At 41.5% G+C, this 22,465-nt stretch overlaps 1 long non-coding RNA gene across 2 annotated transcripts; it reads left to right on the top strand.

Moving 5' to 3' along the window:
• The first annotated feature begins 783 nt into the window (after positions 1-783).
• Positions 784-21,171, top strand: LOC112673349 (uncharacterized). 2 transcript variants are annotated; one of them, XR_004808865.2, is made up of 4 exons: positions 784-1,381; positions 18,495-18,600; positions 19,801-19,915; positions 20,195-21,171. It is a non-coding gene; the product is annotated as an uncharacterized LOC112673349 (long non-coding RNA). The 2 variants fall into 2 exon arrangements; XR_007405657.1 differs by having other exon boundaries at positions 784-1,263.
• The last annotated feature ends 1,294 nt before the right edge of the window (positions 21,172-22,465 follow it).

Below are 22,465 nucleotides of genomic sequence, written 5' to 3' on the forward strand. Positions count from 1 at the left end.
CTGGATTTATATTTAAATTTCAATCATAAAGCTTTATCCTTGACAATCTTCCATTTTATTTTCTCTGCCATATTGAGAATTTTCCCTGTGTTTCATTGAAACTGACCCATGCATGATTTACTACTTGTCACACATTGACCATTAACTTCCTTTTTAAGGTAGAATGTTATAGGGCAGCCCGGGTGGCTCAGCGGTTTAGCGCCTCCTTCAGCCCAGGGCCTGGTCCTGAATACCTGGGATCCTGTCCCACATCGGGCTCCCTGCATGGAGCCTGCTTCTCCCTCTGCTTGTGTCTCTGTCTCTCTCTCTCTCTCTCATAAATAAATAAAGAAAATCTTTTTAAAAAGGTAGAACGTTATAAAGTTCTCCTTCATTTAGAATATGTGGCATTGCACTTGCTTTACACTCATAAGCAGGCCATTATGTCTATGCAGCAGAAATAAAAGTATTTGGTTTCATATAATAACATAAAGAAAAACCTTTTTGGTGGAAGAACACCTATTAAAAATGACAAGTTAATGGTTTGACTGGCTCCTTCTGACCTGAGAACATACAATTCCCTTGGAAGCAGACCCTATGACAATACATTCTCAGTGAGTAAAGCTTCACATTTCCCTTTTCCTCTTCTCTATCTCAGATTGGCCAGTTGGATGTGTGTCAGGTATCTGCTCCAGCCCAACCTCCCACATCTTGTCAGAGAAGCCTATCTTTACCCAACGGAAGCACATGATTCAGCAGGTACTTGACGTGTGGTCTCCTAGGAAACAGCAACCAGGTATCTAAACAATTCATTGCTGACTGACCACATCTCCAGCTGCCAAATGTTTCCTCTAAATGAGTACTCATTTTAGTCCAAAGTATCAGGGTTCACTTGAGTCCTGGGACTAATGATGGAGTGAGATCTTCAACCAGGTTGATCCCCACCAGCCAGAAAAGTTCTAGGCATTCATTTTGGAATTCTGAGTTGGTTTCTGGGCATTCTTTTCAAGCTAGGTTACTATGTAGAAACTAGCCGTTAAGTGTCTACAGCAGCCACAATGACAACTTTCTGGCTTTTTGCCGTTGGTAATTTCTTCATAACCACTCAAAGATAAAAGAGAAAGACCTTTCCAGCATCCATGTATATATTCGTCATCTGTTAGCCATGTCTAGTTATGTTATCTAGTCTTATATAAGGTTTGTACCAAGCATTGAGAATACAAAGATGAATAAGCTCTCATCCTGAAGAACTCAGTCGAATGGGAAGAATGGCTTTCTAATCTAGTGAGTGTACTAGATTAGATGTACTACAGGAGTACATTTCATGGCAGGAGCATGAACAAAAACCTGCAGAAGGAAGATTGGATATGAGAGAAGAATTGAATATGCTTTCACACAAGGAGTAAGACATGTAGAGTTGGGTCTTGAGAGGTGAATGGGAGTTTGGCAAAGAAGGGGGGTCAAGTCCATTTCTGGGCTGCATGCTTTTTTTGTTATTGCTATTTGAAATCACTTCTCCACTGTGAAGTTAGGCACAATTCATTTGCTTTATCCTCAAGCAACTTAAGGGTACAAGTAAACATAGTAATAGACATTGTTTGGTTATAAAATCACCTGATTGGGATGCCTGGATGGCTCAGTCAGTTGAGTGTCTGACTCATGATTTAAGCTCAGGTCATGATCTCAGGGTCTTGGGATCCAACCCCATATCAGGCTCGGTGCTCAGCAGGCAGTCTGCTTGAAATTCTCTCTCTCCCTCTCCCTCTGCCCCTTCCCCTGTTCACAAGCACCCTATCTCTCTAAAATAAATAAATAAAATCTTAAAAAAGAAGTCAACTTGTTAGTCTCCCCAATTTCTCCAGACATCTCTTGTCACTACAACCCTCCTTCCTCTCTGTTCTCACCTCCCTCTGGTGAGTCTTACCCAGTTGAACCTGCCTAGTCATCCATCTTGATTTTTGATAAAGTTAACATTTCAAAATCTTTCTTTCTTTCTTCTTTCTTTCTTTTTCTTTCTTTCTTTCTTTCTTTCTTTCTTTCTTTCTTTCTTTCTTTCTTCTTTCTTTCTTTCTTCTTTCTTTCTTTCTTCTTTCTTTCTTTCTTTCTTTCTTTCTTTTCTTTCTTCTTCTTTCTCTTCTCTTATGTTGGGAAATAGGCATTGTGGTCTGAAACCAACACCAGAGGAAGAAGGGAGTTGTTTTCTATGTTCTGTATCAGTTACACAAAAGTAATGCTGCTCTCATTCTATGAGTCATCTGTGAACATTTTTTTAGAAGCATCACTGTAATTATAGAGAGTAGCAGAAACAACAAATTGTATGTGTATGGCTTTCCTCCTGTCCTTCTCTCTCCTCTCCTTTCATCCTGGGTTCTCCTTATTTGTATACCTACCAGAAGGTGCCCATGAGGGAAAAACAATCAATTCACTGGCTTGCAGCAGGGATTGATGCTACCAGAGGGTTCAAGTTCAAATCTTTTGTACTTTGGGAGTTACAGTCATTGATTAATCCTTATGTCTGATTATCATGGAAAATTGAGTTAACCAGACATGTTATTGCTCTGAGATTGGGGTCGTGGGAAATTATTATGTCTTGTGGCTACAACAGAGTGTATATAATTCTAGCCCTTCCCTCAAATAAAGGCCACTCAGCCATAGACAACATCCTTGCTCATCTTAAAGAGCCCCTAATTCTCTCTGACTCCCACTGCAAGGATTTAGGGTCATCTTGCTACTCAGAGTAGTCACCCCCACACCCACATTACCAATGTCTTTCTCTACAAGTCAGCTGCAGTTCAAATCCAGGACTAACTTAGATACTGAAAACATTTTAAAAAGCAAATCTGAACTTACTATTTAACAGGAAGTGAAAAGAGAAGAGGTGAGATTGGTTTAGGGACAGCCCATCAGGACAGACAAAAGGCATTCAACTCTGTCCACTCATTCTCAGTCTCTCTATTCTAACAGCTTGCAAAGTCCTCGGTGACACTGCATAGTCTCTCTTCCGGTCTCACCTCTAACACCAAGATGCACAATTTTCCTGAAACCAACCTATGGGACTCTTCAGAGGCACAAATTCTAGAACATTTCTTCTTATAACTGTGGCCTGCTTTATTCTAGTTCCAACTCTGAGTCTCTTCAGTCAAGCAATTGTTGTCATTTAACATATATAACAGCTAGAAGCAAACAAGAAGGTTGGTAACAAACATTCAGATAGCACTCCATGTGAATCTGTTCAAATGTGTACCTGAGACATTTTATTCCTTTTTAAAATGAATTTTAAACTTTATTTTTAAAATTTTAAATAGACTCTGTGCTCCACATGGAGCTCTAACTTACCTCCCCAAGATCAAGAATCACATGCTCTACCAACTGAGCCAGCCAGGTGCCCTAAAACATTTGATTCTGATCATAAAGTGCTATAGAGCAGAAAAACCTCATCAATGATTAAAACCTAAAATTTCCAATTTTAATGGTATGCCCTCAGAGTTCAACAGAAAACATTTAAGTAACTTTCAATTATCAATCATTTTAAAGGAAAGTAGAAAGCCATCATTGGTCAGGGATTTTATTTTAGGTGGCTCACGTAGAAGCATGGTCTGAAGATGTACAGTATTGTTCAATAGATTGGAAATCCTTCTCTGACCAGATATTTACCTGACCAAATATTTTTGTAGCCAAAAGAGAGGATACATGATTTGCTACCATGCTGGATAAAGGGACAGAATATTTGAAACGGGGATTGCTCTGAAATACTCAGGAGTCTTGCCTTGGGTTCATGTGGAATGTGACTCCCACACACCTTTCCCACCCCATGGAGTGGCCAAGATTGTGAAGTGGCCTCTGCATTAATTCTAGGATCACATTGCTACTGAAAAAGTGGAGCAAGGAAATGAATGGATTATTTAGGTAATTCCCAAAGAAATGTGCTCTGGATGAAGTTCGGACTGTTTCAGAAGTTAGATTTGCCTATTGTTAGGTTTACCCAGAGACAAAAACAAGAATGTGATAGAAATGATAAAGCATACTCATCTTTAGGAAACCAAATCTCAAAAATCAAAAGATTATATTGCTTTCAATTTTTAATTGATATATCTTTCACATTTTGCATTTTATTTTAATGCAAACTGATACCTAGCTGAGATTTTCAAAATCCTAGATAAAGTCCTAATTTCCTTGTGGTCACATAGAGGAAAAGAATTTCTTGGACAAGACTTGACATATATAATTAGGATCCACTCAGATCCACTAAAAGCTAAATGCAATGTTTATTTTAAAATGTCCTAAGGTTAGGACCTCGCTAGCAAGTTTTTATTGCTGAGCTACAACCCTATGTGAGAATTGGGGTTTATAATGGAAATGCTGATGCGTCACCTTAATTATCAGATTGCCACCGGGCACCAGCATAATGAAGGAATTTTCTTATTTTTGCACAAGGAATACTAATTGAAGCGGGGAGGGGGGGCGGGGGGGAGGATTCTCCAGGCTGCACTGCAGTAAAATGGTGCCATCTAAAGGAGAGGAGGGCAAAGCCACATGTGTGGCAGTTGTCAAAGGAGCAGCAGCCCCTGGACAGCTGGATTTTTAACTCAAAAAAGCAAACTGAATTCTCCTGTGTCCCAAAGATAGCTGGGCACTCGGTGGAGTCAGAGATGGGGCAGATGCTCCTGGTTTCTCTGGAATCCCCTCCACAGGGGACTTCTCATGTGACAGATGACAGAGAAGTGAGTGACATGGGTTGGGCAGGGCAGAAGGGAGGGAAGAGGGGAGGCAGGAGGGAGGAGGAGGGTGGCAGGGGGAGAGAGGAGAATGAGAGGTGAGAAGACGAGGGGAGAGGCTGATTTTGTGGCAGAGACTCTGCTTTCAGAGAGGCAATATAAAATTTAACTCTCAGGAGGTCTCATTTGTACATATAAGGGAAGTGAAACAGATAGAATAAACACCAAACTGGTACCATCAGCAAGCCACAGAGCAAGTCTACCTGGACCGTGGCATTTCTAGAAGCACAAGGTCCTGAGTCGAATAACGCGGTGGCTGTTTCCAGAAAGGGAAGTGTTCATGCATTTGTGTGAAGCGCCTCCTATAAACTCAGGATCCACTGAAAGGCTTAGTACAGTCCTTCCTCCTCCCGTTCTGCCTGCCTATTAAGCAGACTTGGAGAAACAAAACACACACCCTCACATCCTCACATGCGCATCCCCCCTCAGATGCAGAATTCCCATTGAAATTCTCACTTCACCCACTTCCCTGCCTTGACAGTGTGATTTCCCAGTGCATCAAAGATTCATGTGAGGACCTGAGCAGCACTGAGAAACCCATTGGATTTTTAACTTTAACTCAGAAAAACAGTCTCAGTAGAATGAGCCCCTTTTCATAAGCCCCTTTTCATAAGCCAGAGAAAACTTGGCTCTTGCTGTCCTGTTTCATGGAAATATATGGGAAACAAGTGCCACTTGGTGACCAAGGGGTATTTATAGATCTGAAAATACCCTTGCTTGAACTGTCATCTACACCCTGGAGATCTGGTTAACAGCACTGAATGGATGTGGGGTTTGACACTAAAGATAGCATATCCAAAAAGGCTCAGAATCCCAAATGTGGCAAACCACACAGTACATTCCTTGAATGGAGGGCATTTTTATACAACCAGAATAGGGGCCGCTGTATAATTTTAGTCATTCTAACAACCAAATTGACCCACCACAAAAGCTCAGGTGGAGGAATGCACTACTACCTTGCTAGGATGGTCTGCAATGCTGACTTGCTTGCTCATTTCCCTGCTGGTTCAGTTGTATTGTCTAGACACAGCCAGCTTGGGGTTTTCCCCACCATCAGCTACAGTCAGGGGTGGCTGGGGCAGGACTGCTTGCCCTTCCCAGAGGTCAGAGCCAGTGGGTCTGGCTGAAATGTCTCCTATTGATTTAGGAGAAGGGAAAAAAGGATATCGCTTTTGGCTTTTTAAACAGTCAGGATAGAAATGATTCAAGTCAAAAGTAAAGTAATCTCTTTTGAAAATGTATACTGACATGTAAGATTTGAGCTTTTCCTGCAAACAGAAGAAAGCTCTCTGGAGCCTTTAAACTATAGGAAACCAAAGTGAGATTTCTGTTTCTCCCCCTGAAATTTTTTTAATTTTTTTTATTTATTTATGATAGTCACAGAGAGAGAGAGAGAGAGAGAGAGAGAGAGAGAGAGGCAGAGACACAGGCAGAGGGAGAAGCAGGCTCCATGCACCGGGAGCCCGACATGGGATTTGATCCCGGGTCTCCAGGATCGCGCCCTGGGCCAAAGGCAGGCGCCAAACCGCTGGCCACCCAGGGATCCCTCCCCCTGAAGTTTTTGAGAGGAGGCTTTGGCTTTAAAAATTTGCCTCAGGAGCCCTGGGTATTGTATGTAAGTGAAGAATCACTGAATTCTACTCCAGAAACCAATATTGCACTGAATGTTCACTAAGTAAAATGCAAATTGAAAAAGTAGCCCGGGTGGCTCAGTGGTTTAGTGCCACCTTCAGTCCAGGGCATGATCCTGGAGAACCGGGATTGAGTCCCACATCGGGTTCCCTGCATGGAGCCTGCTTCTCCCTCTGCCTGTGTCTCTGCCCCTCTCTCTCCCTCTGTGTCTCTCATGAATGAATATATTTTAAAAATCTTAAAAAAAAGAAAAAGTAAAAGTTTCCCTCTGTCCATGTTCTAGGAGTACAATCTACCACCTTTATATTATACAAAGTGCATCAGAGAGGAAGAAGGGAAGGGAACAGTTACTGAGCTGGGGATGTATTTCTTATTGCAGAAAAAGCCTGACACTGCTGGGATTTAAGGCCCTACGGGAGATAAGGAGCCTCTGCTTTGTTTCCTTTGAAGGGGCTAATAACACTTAGGCCAGAACTGAGAATACTTGCAGGGTTCTTTGAAAACCAGTTTAGTAGTAAATGAATTTGGGAGATGCTGTTTAAAGAAAGCTAAAAAGGTTATTTTACCATAGGACTTTTTAGAGTTTTTCTTTTTAAAAAAGATTTTATTTATTTATCATGAGAGACACATAATAAGAGAGGCAGAGACACAGGCAGAGGGAGAAGCAGGCTCCATGTGGGGAGCCCGATGTAAGACTTGGTCCCAGAACCCTGAGATCTCCATCTGAGCTCAAGGCAGATGCTTAACCACTGAGCTACCCATGTGCCCCCTTTTTAGAGGTTTTAATCTGTGAAAGTGCCTGTGACCTTACAGGTGGGTCTATGAATAAGGGCGGTCTTCACATTTAACACACAGCACTAAAGGTGCTGGGAGGCATGTGTGGGTGCTAATGAGGCATGCTGATGGGGCAAGGGGCTGATGTGGCTGGCTAGGGGCTTGATAGCTGCTGATGGAATTATCTTGGCCCACAACACTGAGCTACAAAATGTTTTTGTAGAAATATTAACATAACAGAGAGCATAGGACACACCAACACAAGGGAAGAATGAAAGGCTTCCATTCTCCCAACATGAACAGTATGGTGGCCAAAGGAGCCAAGCTAGCCACGATGCTCTAGGAGGGAAAGGAGGAAACAAATGTTCTGAGCTTTTTAAAACTATCTCATTAGCTCTGTTACAAGTATTATTAGTTCTTTTTTTAAGATTTTATTTATTTATTCATGAGAGACACACACACACAGAGAGAGAGAGAGGCAGAGACACAGACAGAGGGAGAGAAGCAGGCTCCATGCAGAGAGCCTGATGTGGGACTCGATCGAGGATCTCTCCAGGATCACGCCCTGGACTGAAGGCGGCGCTAAACCACTGAGCCACCGAGACTGCCCATATGAGGTTTAAACATTAGGGACCTTAACTTGTAAAATTGTCCAACACTTGGCTTTATGGAAAGGAGAGTGACCCAAGAATGTCAGGTGAGCTGGGCACACCAGAGACCATGGTTTTCCGTGAACATGACGTGAGAAGGAGTCATTACAAGGGGCCCATGAATCCATATGTGCTCCAAGCGTTATTCATAGCCTGAGCAAATAATATGTCTTGAGCTAATCTGCACTACTCTGTTTCAAACATATGTAAATACTGTTGTGATTGATAAAACACAATGTGAACATTTTGCTGAATTCACAGGATGTGTCTCTCTTTAGGTATTTTTTCAGTAGGTAAGACTAGAGATAGTATTATTAAATTTTTGAATAAGCAGTAAATTCACATGGTTCAAAAACCAGAAAAATGTCATAAGAGTCAGAAAAAAATCTCTCTCTCCCATTCTTGTCGACCCCCATCAAGACTCCATACCTCTGATTGGATAATACTTATTCTTAGTTTCTTATGTAAACTTTCAGGTTTTTTTGCAGCACACATAAAAAAGCATTAAAATGTAAGCTTTTGTTACCCTTTTCTGACAAAATGAGTGTCATATTTTTACATGCTACTCTCATTTTTTTTAAGTCTGGTACAATTGCACTGGTATATCTCCTGTCTGTTGGGAGAGACTTCTTCATCCTCACATAGACCCTAAAGTCAAAAGCTCTCTGAATCTTGCACTATTAACAGGGTACTTAGTCTTATGTATTACACTCCACTTGTTTCTTCCCCTTTTCATCGATGCCCATAGAACACGTCTGGTGACACAAGGGCCCAAGACTCCATCACTTATTTGTGACTGTCTATCCCATCTGCCTCCAAGGGTGGACTAAATCCTTCTGTCTCCTGTGGAATGACAAGATACCTTATTATCCTGAATCTCAGAACCTATAAAGGAGCTCACCTCATAATTTTCAATTCCACTAGGGCAGAGGGTCACCAATATGGTCACAGTTATTACTCTAAACTAGTCCAGGTGAGCCAGATTAAAATATTACACTGAGAATAAGTGATGTGGAATTTTAGTTCTCATGCCTGATACTCTGGACATTATTCTCTGGCTGATTTAAAAGGAACAAGGAGCTAATCTACCTGTATGGTATTTAAGTGGGCCTCTTGGTTGAGGGAGAATTCAAGCAGCATTCATTCTAATCCTGTTGATTGCCAAAATTCCAGCTATTGCAGAGGTTCTGTAAAGTACAGATGATTGGGTTCTAGTTGGACCCAGGTAATTCTGACCCTTGGGATCCCTCAGGGTGGTGACAAGGCATGATTATTTCTAAGCAACCCAGGTGATTTCAATGATACCCCAAAAAGGAAGATGCTCAGGTTAGTCTCATGGCCTTCAGAGATGTCATGATAAATAGGAAAGACATGGAAAGTAACCCTTTCTCCAAATATGTGTCCAGCTTGGTTGAACCTCCTTTCAGTATAACTTTGAAGAAAATAGATTCATTTCTAAACTCATGTGGTTCATAAATATAAATGTGTCTTTGCCAAAGTACCATCTAGACATGGTGGAGAAAGAAATTGAAATAATGGAGGGTCAGAGGGTTTTCCAACTAACAGAAAAACACTCCTTTTTTTTTTTTTCCTTAGGACTGATGAATAAGATAGAGAAAGTGAATGGCTTGATCTGGAGCTGGAGCTAATAGAGTGAAATTAGAAAGAATATTCAGTCATAAGAGAAGCTGAACTCCATGACCAATCATTATGGCTCTCACGGGCACCAGCAAGGTGGCCCCCTATCTAAGCTCACTCCTCACATCATTTGGTAACCTTAGAACCTGATATGCTACAGAGCCAGCAAAAATGGAAATCCACAGAGGTCAGAGTTAGGAGGATATTTCCACAGATGGGTGTGGGAGAAGCCACGGTCTTTATTAGAAGACACATGAGAGTGAAATAGTCTGACAGAGGACAAATACTGAATTCATAGGTTGGTGGTTGCCCAAAGCAGGGATAGGAGGCATGAGACAGGTGAAGGTGGTCAAAAGGTAAGAACCTTCAGTTATAAGAATTAAGTCATAGGGATGTCATGCCCAGCATGATGACTGTAGTTAACAATATTGTATTATATATTTGAAAGTTGCTAAGAGAATAGATCTTAAAAGTTCTCATCAAAAGAAAAAAATTGTAATTATGTTGAGGTGATGGATATTAACTAGATTTATTGTGATGATCATTTCCCAATGTATACAAATACCAACTCATTATGTTGTACACTAGAAGCTAATATAATATTATATGTCAATTATAACTCAATAAAACTGAGGAAGGGAGAACAGATGGTGAAAAGAAAGGGCACAAGAATACTTGAATGTGCATCACGAGTGTGTCAAAACCTATAGGAATCACTATATTTGACCAAAAATACAAAAGCAGATGGCAGATAATATCATGTTGTCCAGGGCTATTTTTAGTGGATTTAGTGATTAATTGCAAAAAATGGTTCCAATTCTTCCCAACTCCCTGTATTTGCATGTTTTATAATGAGACTTTGAAGGTCTTCTTATCAAGATGTGAAACTTACTTCCCTCCCCCTTGAATCAGGGCTGGCCCTATGACTCACTGTGGCCTATAGAATGCAGCAGAAATGTCAGAGGGTCAGAATGAGTCTAGACATTAAGACACTGTGTCTGTGACTCACTCTTTTGGGACCAGCTACTGCCATGGACACATACTTGGGCTCACCTGCTGGAGGTTGAGCGACCGTGTGGAGCAGAACTATGCCATCCCAAGGGTTCCCATGAGTAATATCTAAGACTTCAAGAGACATAGAAACAGCCATTGAGATAAGAGGAAACCCGCCAGAAAAGGCTGGGGTAGGGACATTTCAAGAAAATTGTGGCTGATAATGTTGGCTGTCATTGAAAGCTCAAAAATGGTGGAGACAGAGAAACATCCATTGGATTTAGTGTCATGGAGATTGTTGGTGAGCTGGACATGATTTGTCTCATTCTTAGTGGTATGATGATGACAGAGGTCAGGATAAAGCTGTTCTAAGAGGGGAGTGAGGAGAGTAAGACGATGAATGTAGTCTCTGATGAAACAAAGTAAGATGTGATGATATTGTGTTGAGAATCATCCCCAGAGAGGGAGGCAATTTTGTTATAGGAAAGAGAGAGTTGCATGATTGCAGGGCAGAGCCCTTGAAAGACAAGAATTTGGGAGCTCAGCAGACAGCCAAACTCAGACTTGTTCACTGGCTAACTCTAAGGGAATATAAGTCAAAGTGCTTTGAGGCTATACAGTGCTTTCAGGCCTGTGAAAGTTTATTATTTTTCTTTGTTCCTATTAACTTTTTAACACTGGACAATGCTCATCTTTAGTAATAATTATGTAGAGACTAACTTTATGGTGACTAACCTGGCAGACACCACCTTAACCATATGATCAAAGTTAACATCGCCAATAATTGGACCAACCAACATAGGTGACTCTTGATATGACACATCAAGAACAAAATATAACTGCTGTCATTCTCCTGGCAAAAGTGCATTGGTTAAATTAATAATGAGGAAGTATCAAACAGTCACCAAGGTAACTAGGCTGCCCCCTTCAAAAGTGCCCAGATCATAAAAAACAAATATACACTAAAGAAACATTCCAGATTAAAGAAGACTAAAGAATCATGACATTGAAATGCAACATGTGGATTGTATCTTGGACCAGATTTTTTTTGTGTGTCTCTAATATAAAGGACAATTTGTAATAGATAAATAAGGTCTCTAAAACAGATAATTATGTCAATTTTAATTTTCTCATTTTAACAATTATGTTGTAGTTCTGTAAGATAATGTTCTTCGTCATAGAAAAAGCATTCTCAAGCATTCTCAAGAGTGATAAGGCATTACATCTGTCCTACTCTTAAAGTATTCAGGGAAAAAATACACATACAGCAGAGTTTTAAGGTAATCCTCAAAGATTTTCACACTCTGTTGTACATGCCTGTGTAATGTATTCTCCTCATAAGTCTGGGCGGAACCTGTGAATATGATGGAATACCATTCTGATGATTAGACTACTCCTCAGTTAATTCTATGTTAATCACAAGAGAGATTTCCCTGGGTAGGTCTGACCCAATCAGGTGAACCCTTTAACTAAAGGTAAGCCATTAGAGAAATGCTCTCTCCTGCAGGAGGGCATACTGACATGCTGTGGGAAGGCTCACATGGTAGAAAATGACAGGAGGCCTCTAGGAGCTAAGCATGATCTCTACTGTTACCTATAAGAAAGTAGGCATCTCAGCCCTACAAAGACAATAAACTGCATTCTGTTAGTGACTACTAAGCTTGGAAGAGGATCCTGAAAATGAGAGGAGATTATAGCCTCTGCTGACAGGTTGATTGATTTCAGCTATGGCCAGACCCTAAGTAGAGGACCCAGTATACTTGTATCTGGACTTCAACCCCTGGAAACTGGGAGGCAATATATGTATATTGGTTTAAGTTGTTAAATTTATGACAGGTACTTACATAGCAATAGAAAACTAATAATGATATCTAAGCACATATGTAAAAATATTAGCAAATAGAGAAGAATTTACAGAATTTCTCTGTACATTTTAACAACTTGTCTATAAATATGAAATTATTCCAAAATAAAGCTTTACCCAAGACTAACCCATAGGAGGCTTACCATGTGCCAGGCAGGTACTGTTCAAAGTATTTTAAAATACATCAATACATTTGAACAACCGCTTCCTCCAAGACTTAGGTATTACCAGGATTCTTGTTTTTTCGGTAAGAAAACTGAGGCTCAGAGGGTTCAGGTGACATGCCTGAGGTCACACAGCTAGTAAATGGCAGAGCTGGAATGTGCATCCAGTTGAAAGTTTATACTCCTAAACCCTGTGCTGTAGTGATTCAGTGTCACTGAAGTAATAAAATTCCGAGGAAGCCATTGGACAAGGGGAATGTGATTGAGCGTAATCCTGGAATCCTCTGCAATCCATGAGGAATCATAAAGACTGCTAACTCTGGGAAACGAACTAGGGGTGGTAGAAGGGGAGGAGGGCGGGGGGTGGGAGTGAATGGGTGACGGGCACTGGGTGTTATTCTGTATGTTAGTAAATTGAACACCAATAAAAAAATAAATTAAAAAAAAAAAAAAAAAAAAAAATCCATGAGGAATCATTTATGCCTTACTTTCTGTTTTTATGTTTTGTACAAGTGTTTGTAGTCATGGTATGAATATCACATCAGAAAGACAACATTGGAATTTAACCAACAGTATATTTGACTTGTATCGATTATTTTAAATATTAGCAAATATATTCATATACTATAACTTGCCTTATCCCCCAAGATACTTAAACCTTCTTATAATAAATACATCAAGCGAACAAAAGGTAAGTGGATGAGAAATATAATTATAAAGGAGACCAAATTGGACCCAGGGTTAAAGGAAGAACATAAAAATGAAAGGATGAAGTTAGCACACTTCACAAAAGTCAGTCCAGACTATACTTTCAACCCACTAGCACACCGATTTCATACATTTCCCATATTTCAAGATTTGGATGAAGTCACCCAAACTCCATTGTGAAATCCAGCCTCCTCAAAATCCATCTGACCTCGGAGAGGCAAACAGTGAGTAATTCAAAAGATTTTTGAATGAAAGTGTCAGTTTAAGATCCTCAGCATAAAACATACCTACAAAGCCTATTTGCAAAGTAAATTTACTCTGGATTCTTGATACCTATGAAAGTTTTTTCTATTGTATTTATTTAAAATTACAACAGTTTACATTAGAAACAAGCTCAAACAATTAAGGTAAAAGATAAATAACTGCATACAGTTTAATTTTACAAAATGCAAACATACATCTTTCATTGTTCCATTATCTGAGTATTAAGCGCCACATAATTGCACAAGGCTTTTTCAAATGTCTTAAAGGCTCTAAAATTACAGAGTTGACTTTGGTGAAATAGTCTTTATTTTCCTCCATTATTATACAAATAATTGACCACCGAGATTAAATTTAAATCAGAATTGGATATGTCCCCTACAGAGTTCATTTCTCCTTTACAGCTAGAGGCTGGTGGCTCATGATGGCTCCAGGGTCTTACTCAGGCTCTCTCGTAGGACACACAGGAGGGGTCCAAGTGTCCATAATTTAGGATGACTCGGCTGGGAGGAATCAGAGACCCCTAAGACCACTGTGACCTCACAGGAACATTTACGTGAGACAGTCCAGCTTCCAGCTAGCCCAGGGTAGTGCACTCTGAGAAATGTCTCAGCTTGGGAGAGACCACGGATAGGGAATGGAGGCCTGGGGTGGAGACTCTGACCCAGAGGCTGGTTGTCTGCCCCTGGAATTCTGAACCCTGCCTCGTTCCTTGCTGCCTCCAGAGGTACTGCAACCCTCTTTGTGGGGGCAGAAGGTGAGGAATTGAAAGGGAGACTCCTTTATCTTCATCCTGGAATGAAAAATTATCGATCCCTATAATTGCTCACTACACCTGAGAGGAGGGCAGAGGAAAACATTTTTACATTATTTCTTCTTAAATTAAAACAGACCATGGGTTTTTTGCTGATACATTGAACAATGAAAATGGGAAAAGGGAGAAAACAATTTGAGTAAAATTTTCTCCCTTAGTAATAGTTAACAGTCATCACTTTTAAGTCACAGGACTCTGTGGTAGGAGAATATTTTCACAGTATATTCAACTTTTAGAAACCTGATCCGGTGACTCACAATTAGTTCTGAAACACTATCCCTCCAGCTCTATTTCTTTGTACCATAACTCTGAGCTATTTACCTGTTATAATTATAAGGGGAAAAGGGGAGAGGTCGAAGGGGCCCAAGGAGGTACAGAGCTCCCTTGTTAATATGCTGAAGGTCAGAGGAGGGACACAGGTCCCTTCCTGGCCAATATTAGGGCTCCTGACACAGGACAGCAAGGCCTGCACAAAGGGAGAGGCCGAGTGCCTTCAGAATGGACAGACAGCCCTCCCTGCTCAACTTGTCAAGCCTAGTCTCAGCTGGGAGAAAAGTATCCAATTTCATGATTGTTCTTCCAGCACATGGGATGGGGCCAGGTATGCTATGGGCGCTCTGTGCCTTTTGACTGAATGAGTTAATAAGGCCAGAATTTCATAATTTGCTACTGTTGTTCTTGGGTTTGTTCTAGTCCAAGTGCAACTATAGACCAAAGTACTTCGAGGTGTTTTGAAATTGTTCTTCTCCTCCTCCAAATATGTATGAATGTCTAACTTCTCTGCCAGATGCTGGGAATGCAGGGTGAACAGGGAAGGGCAGCTGCTCCTAAGGCTTCCAGAGTCATGTAGATAACCAAATACTGAGAGCACCATGATAGACTTGACCAGGTTTGTGAAGCACACTTGGGTTGAAATCCCAGCCTCTGGGATTGAACTTGAGTTGAAATGTTAAGTTTTGTGACCCTCGGCAGGTTACTAATTATTTTTGATGCAATCCCCTTAGCAGGGCTAATGATGATGTTAAGTCATAGGTTGTTTGAGGATTAAGTGAGTTATTAATGTAAAGTACCTGGAGGGCTGCCTGGCACATGGCAAGCCTTCAGCCAGTGGTGACTGCTGTTTTGTAACAGCTATGCAAGCTCAGACAGAGAAAACTGGCTGAGTCTGTTTATGTAGCTTAAAAATGGGTATAGCAATACAGGGATCCCTCAGATCCCTTTTATCAACACTGGAACATCCTTGAAAATAGAAAGGCACAGCCCTTTACCTACTTGGCCAAAAAACTCTGAAGTGTCATTTACAACCTGGGGTCTCAGAGGGTCCAGGCTGAGGTTAGGGTTTCACCTGAGAGCACACTTGAGCTTGGCTCCCTTCCCTTCCCGTCCTGCTCCCCACCCCTTTCCTAGTTCTGGTGGGAAAACGTCCTTAATAAGCTACTTCCACCAGGACCCTAGACTCAGGATCAGAGAGCCTGAGAGAGCCTAAGTCAAGGCTACACCCAGCTGATACTGCTTATGTAACAGATCCCAACCCAATTCATGGTGCTTGATTGTTCATCAGTAATTTCAAGATGCCAGATGCTTTTCCTAAGAAGTAGGGCTGACTCAAGAGGCCAGGGGCCTCAACACCAACCCTCTTGTAGTTCTCCTCCCAAAGCCACTAGTACTTGCCATCTGCTGACCCAAAAACCATGAGGACTTTGAGTGCCTTATTTGCTCCTTGTAGCCACAGCCCTGCTCAGAGCTTGTCCCAGAACTCCTGGACACTGAATTTGGACTGAATGAATGCACAAATGCTACAAGCATCTCACTGTTGCCAGCTCAAATAAACACGAGGAGTGGGCATTATGATCCTCACTTCACAGATAAAAAATAGAAGAGACTGAGTTTCTCGTCCAGGGTCACATAGCCAGCCAGAATCAGAGCCAAGATTTAAGGTTGGCCTCCTCAGAAACACATTATTTGAGCCTCAGCTGTGCTCTTCCCATGAGCTCCTTTGGCCTGGGAAGTGTTAAACATACAGACTCCTGGGCCCCATCCCAGATGCACTCATCTGATCTCTCCCAAGTCTGGAAGTGCCAAGAGATTTTTCTGCCCACCAACATTTAAGAATTAGGGATGGGGAAAATAGGGAATATAGGATGACATCCTAACTGCTGCTTTGTTGAGATAGAACTATATTAATTCTCATTATAAAAAGCACACACGGTATTGACTCTATGACCAAGACTGATGCTTGGCGTCCTGGTGTTTACCATACAAAATGGGATGTGTGCATGCTGACATATTGTTGGATTTGGGGTCGGGGTGGGGATGATCCACTTCCGAAGGAAGTTACAGCAGGTCATTGCCAACAATGATCTCCTGCATCTTTTGTCATGGATTTCCACAGAGACCCCGTTACCTGGTATTAGCAGAGCCACCTTAGCACAAACTTAGGATTTGCCAGCTCTGAAACGACTCTCCATTTCCACTGCCTTAGCATAGTCTCGGACACACCCACAGGCAGCCCCCTCCCCTCCTGCTCACCTGTCTTTCTAATCAGCCTGATGTCAGCATGCTGCAAGAGGGTAGCAAATAGATGGTCTTTAGAGACTCTGAAATTGAGGTCACCTTTAGTGCTTTCGCTAATTATTCCTTTTTGTCCAACATTTATTTTTGTCCAACAACATTTAAGTTGTTCTTCAGTCTATGATTTTGCCCTTTTATAAACTATTGATTTCTGTATGGAAACGATTATTCACAATGATAATACAGTGGCTCCCTGACTCACTGCTGTGTAGTAAGAAGATAGTCTACTATTGACTCCCCAGGAGATCATCCAAAAACACCTGTCAAGAAAGCAAAGTTCAGTTCACTCAACTTGGGCATCTTAGCCCTGTCTGAGAATGACCAAGTCACAGGAGAGCATCTGTAGGATTTTAGAGCCTAGGCCATTATGACAAAGCTGCTAAGCTTTGAATTGGTGGGGACAGCAAGGCGAGCGTCTTGAAATGAGTCTGGTTGAGCAAGTGTAGGTCTTAATTAATAAACTTTTTAGTTGATGTAGGGTCTTATCTTCTAGGAATAGAAATGCAACAGCAGGATGGTGAAAGAGCACCAGGTTCAGTATTGTTTAACGGATGTCAGGAAATCAATCCTCTTGGTTTCAGTTCTCAAGAGGAATAAATGATATGCACTGGGTAAAAACAGAATTGACCTCTGAGAAAATGTTCAGGGGCATGTGTTCAACAGCCACAAACTTTAAACTCTGATGCACCCACCTTCGCAGAACCCCCAAGTTCCTATTGATGTAAACTTGACAACACAACGTGGGAGCAATAGGAGGTACCCCAGCCTCCAAACAGCACAGACACAGCACGCTTAGCTGGTGAACCTGAGGACCAGGTGAGGATACCCAAAGATGAGTCCCCAGAGAAGCAATGGTGGAAAGAAGCTTCAGCAAGTGGCATAAATGACAGCACTGACCAGTATTCCCCGGACTGGGCTGCTGACACAAGGCTAGAGGTTCCTAAACCACACAGACTCCAAGGGGAGCATGGAGTGGTGATGCTGAATGAACCCCTGTTTCTTTGAGACATCAAACAGAATGATGGCTCCTGGGCATAATAGCTGTCAATCAAGATAAAGAAAATTGGATTTTTCATATATTGCTCTTGTGCCCTAACTTTGTTCAATATATATATATATATATATATATATATATATATATATATATAGAGAGAGAGAGAGAGAGAGAGACTGAGATCTTATGGCTGCTGCAGAAGTGGACCTGTGATAAGGATTTTGAGAGCAGGGGATTGATCTGGAAGAGGATCCCAGTAAGCACGGTAGAGGGTGGGGTGGAGGAAGGAGAGAATCCAAGATGGGCAGCAAGACAAGCCTCTGGGAAAGGAATGCACCAAGAGTGAATCAAATGGGAGGCCTTGTTCTCAGGAGGTTTGTACTCACACGCAAATTAAAACAACAGGAAAAGTGCACTTCAAATAGAGTAACTTGAAACAAGTAGGATCTTTTGTGGCAAAAGAAATGCAATCAAATAGCACACCTGCCCTTTCTTCTCAGCTGGGCTTTGGAAACTGTTTGCCAAGGTTCAGGTTTGGGTCACATTATTGACTTTTGAGGTCTCTACTCAGATGTCAGACTCTGGGTAAGACTTTCTAGCCTCTTACATATTTAGCACAAATGGCATGGGGGGTGGAAAGAGGAAACCAACTATTTCTCTTTTTCTCATTCAACAAGAATTGTGCTCCACCACATGGACTGGTGATACTTTCTCCTGCATCACCATTGGGTCATTGGCACAAAGAAGCAGAAAGCAGGAGCTTCTGGTTGCGTGGGATCCCTGGTAAGGGAAGCATGGCTCATTAGGAGAAGTGATGCAATTATCTCAAATTCACTCCCCATTGTTTCTCTCCCAGGTGGGCTTTAAAAAACTGTGGGCAATTCTTTGTTGTCCAAAAAACAGATGTTAGAAAACATGACAATCAGATTGTTGCCTATACAGATTGTTGCCTCATTGACAAGAATTCGATAATGGCCAAAGGAATACTTTTTGCATTTAGATAAACGTCCCATTTCTGTCCTCCTGTTTGGTGAAAGGCAAGTGTCCCCCCACCCCATCTGTGGCCTCTGTGCTTTCTCTCCTTAAAAAAGGAATATTAGGCAAACTGATGTGGGATGGAAGTGGATTTTTTTTTTTAATGAGTGATGAATTCAGTCCTATCTCCATCTTTCAGGGTCCATCAGAGTGAGGACTTTGAGAAGCCGACATTCTCTAATATCAAAGAAAGTTACCATGAGGATTGGTAAACAAAATGACCAGGGCAGAAATAAAAACAGTCAAATAACAAAGGTTTTCCTTAAAGAGTAACTTCTGGTTAGATGCCATTTATTTTATTTTTTTTAGATACCATTTAATCAGAAAAATAAATTAACTGCAAAATCCTGTGCAAACACAAACTCTCAGGTACTCAGAGTATCTGGGCTTCCACTTCTTTGTCCAATGACAGCTGTGATTTTCCTTCAAACTCCTGGACCACACGCAGGTCAAAGGCAAGAATGGAGCTGATGTTTTCCTTTTTTTTCTGAATTACTACTCGCTTACAGTCACTTACTTTTAGCTCTTCATTCCAAAGCAGCAATCCTGGATATTTTTTATAAGAAATGCCTGTGTTTTATTTTCTCCAGTCTTGAAATCCTGGAAGGCTATCTGGATCAGAGCACAGGACCCAGGAAAAGCAGGGAAGGGGCTCTCCTGCCCTCTGTATGCATTAGCAGAGGTGTAGGCTAAGTAAGGCATTGCAACAAAAAGACCACGAATACAGTGGCTGGTATGAGCTGGAAGCTTATTACTCTTTAACTGAATGGTCCAGGACAAGACATAGTGTTTAGGTAGGCAGTTTTCCATTCTCAAGCCTGCCTGTCCTCTCTGAGGGCATGGGGGCTGCTTTACTCTATAGCTCTGGCCAGTGAGAAAGAGGAAAAGGCTCCCTCCCGCCCTCCAAGGTAACGATCACTTCTTTTCTGCTTGCATCCCACCGCACAGACGTCAGTTACGCGGCCGCAGAACTTGCAAGGGAGTCGAAGCCATGTTTGTACCTCTGACTGAGGAAGGATTGAAATCGACAACTTGGAGTTTTCACAAACTGCAGAGAAGACAGGTATATCAAAGAGCTGTCACTTCATGGGTAACTCTGGTCTCCTGGTAGTAACAACCTAGAACCATTGCATTATGGTACTCAGCTCTGGCTGAGTACCAGAGTTGTAATGTATACCGGGGCCTGCCATGAGCCTGGCATTGCAGAGGGATGCACACAGAGCATGCTATGTAAACCCTACATAGGGCGGTGGGTAGGGATTCAGAACATCTTGCTTCAGGGGAATATGAGAAATGTGGTCACTTCATACATACTGATGTTCTCCTACTTGTATATTCCTAGGTTGCTTTCCTTGCCATAATCCCATCAATTTCCAAAGAGTACAAAAGTCCTTGAAGAAAGAAGCCTATAGCTGTCAAAAAGATGCAGGAGTCATCTCAGGTGAAATACTCATTTGCAAGTCAGTAGAAAATCAAAGCACTCTCAGAAAATAGAATCCATGAGTGATATGGGGGAAAAAAAAAGAAAACAAAGTGGCCAAACTTTCCTCCAGAACCACAGAATGTGATATAATCTCAAAAATCTGCAGGTGTTTGGCTATCATCCTAAATAGCCCTGCCTCCTTTTCTATAGCAGCTCTTAGAGATTTTTTTTTTTTTTTTTGCAAGTGATAAGGAGCAGGGGAAGGTTGTCTCAGTTCAGCTTTCCAGCAGTTGTTTCATAATACCTCTCTGCCAACATGCACATTGTTCCCTCTTATTCTTTCTAGTCAAAGAGAGACCACAGTACAGGCTTCAGAAGCCTTTGTGTTTCTCTGTTTTTAAATTTGGGAACAGCTGTATCCCTTGCAGGCTATTATAAAGATGCTGCCAATGGCTACTAAGGCGCATAAATAAAGTATTGTCTACATAGAAAATATCCAGGTGATATCTTTTTATCCAGGTGAATTTCCTAGCCTATCCCAGTTCCAGCAGAGATTAGCCAAAGCTTTGCACCAAATGGAAGAGATGATCTTAAGCAGACCTGGACTATTCATCTCTGAGAGAAATAGCAGATGTGTAAATCATCAGAAGGTGAACTGCACAAAGCATTTTTTTTTATAAATGTGTTGCATCCCTGGATTTCTGCTGTTTACTCTTGAGCAATTGTGATTTTGAAAAAATTTATCCTCCTCTGTGAGAGTGATTCACTTTCATTGTAATAGAATGAGATACCACATAAAAGTAGAACTAGGAAAAAGACAGTCATTCATACTTTTATCCAGAATTCCAAACTCTTGTGTACATGGTTTTTTTTTCATTCTATTAGAATAAAACTTGTCAGAGTGAATGTGTTTGTTTCCTTTTCATTTAACATTCTAACATAATTATTGTCCATATTACTCTAATTCTTTTGTAAGCATCACTCCAAATTTTTCCTGAATTTCTCTGGAAATTTCATCCTGCACTGATGGATCCCCTTTTCCCATTCTGGTTAGCATGGTCTCCACTCATCTAGAGCCATCCTACAGCATTCCAGAATGCCTCCCTTCCATGCTGCCACCTTGATTCCTGAGGCAGGCTCAGGTCCACTCAGAGTGATGGGAAAGGAGCTCTGACACAGTGGAGGGCTCTCACACAACAAGGTGTGGTTTTGCCACCGAGTGACCTGGGACAGGCCACTACAACATCTCCACTGATATATTGTTTTGATGCAATAAATTTTCTTTTTATTTTCAATGCCAAACCCTATAAAGGAATAGCATTTTGGTTTCCCATGATTTCTGTGGCCCCTTATCAATCAGAACATTCTGGTCATATACTACAGAAACCATTCTGTTTAACTTCAATGTAGAGGGGATCCTTTAAACTTTATGGGAAGGGTAGGAACCAGGACAGGAAAAAGGACAGGAATGGAGGGAAGGAGCCTTCTGGGTCTGACAGTGTGGCCTTCGTGTGGAAGTGAACTTCAGCCATTGCTCCTTGTCATGTCCTAGAAGCAACCTACCTCTCATTTAAAGCCCCAAGAAAGAGTCTAATGGGGCAAATGTAAGTGACCAGCTGACTTTTTGACTGTAAAAGAAGTGGATGAGTGCAGAAGACTCCAGAGGCCCCCACCGTCCTTTCTTATGGTCCCACAAATAAAAAGAAGCATTTCTCAAATGCAATTTCAAATGATATCAGGAAGGAGGAAATAGATGCTAGGTAGCAAAAAGTGACATGTCTGCATGAGCTTCCTTCTCATGCCTCCATCCATGACACTATGCTTAACTGAAGAAAATCCCAGTTTCATTCCCCTCCCCTCTGTTTTCTCTGTCTTCTAGTTTTTCTGGCTATTCGGGTTTCTCTTTGCTCTCATTGGCCACCATGAGTCTCTCTACCTGTAGAATGTTCATTGTCACTGCCATCCACTGCAGTTCACATACATTTTGAGGATTTTCTGGGTATAATAGATCATATTACTCACACTTTTTTTACTGTGTCCTTTCCCACATAACCTAATTCTTTGTGAGAGCCAGGCCTCCGTCTGTCACACAGTGAACCCATGACTTTGGGTTCACTGTGTGACATGCTTGACCAATGAGATGTGAAGCAATGACATACCGTATTCTGCATTCAAGCAGAGGTTTTGAGA

The sequence above is a fragment of the Canis lupus genome, chromosome 24, assembly GCF_003254725.2.
Source record: "Canis lupus dingo isolate Sandy chromosome 24, ASM325472v2, whole genome shotgun sequence".
Lineage (NCBI taxonomy): Eukaryota > Metazoa > Chordata > Mammalia > Carnivora > Canidae > Canis > Canis lupus.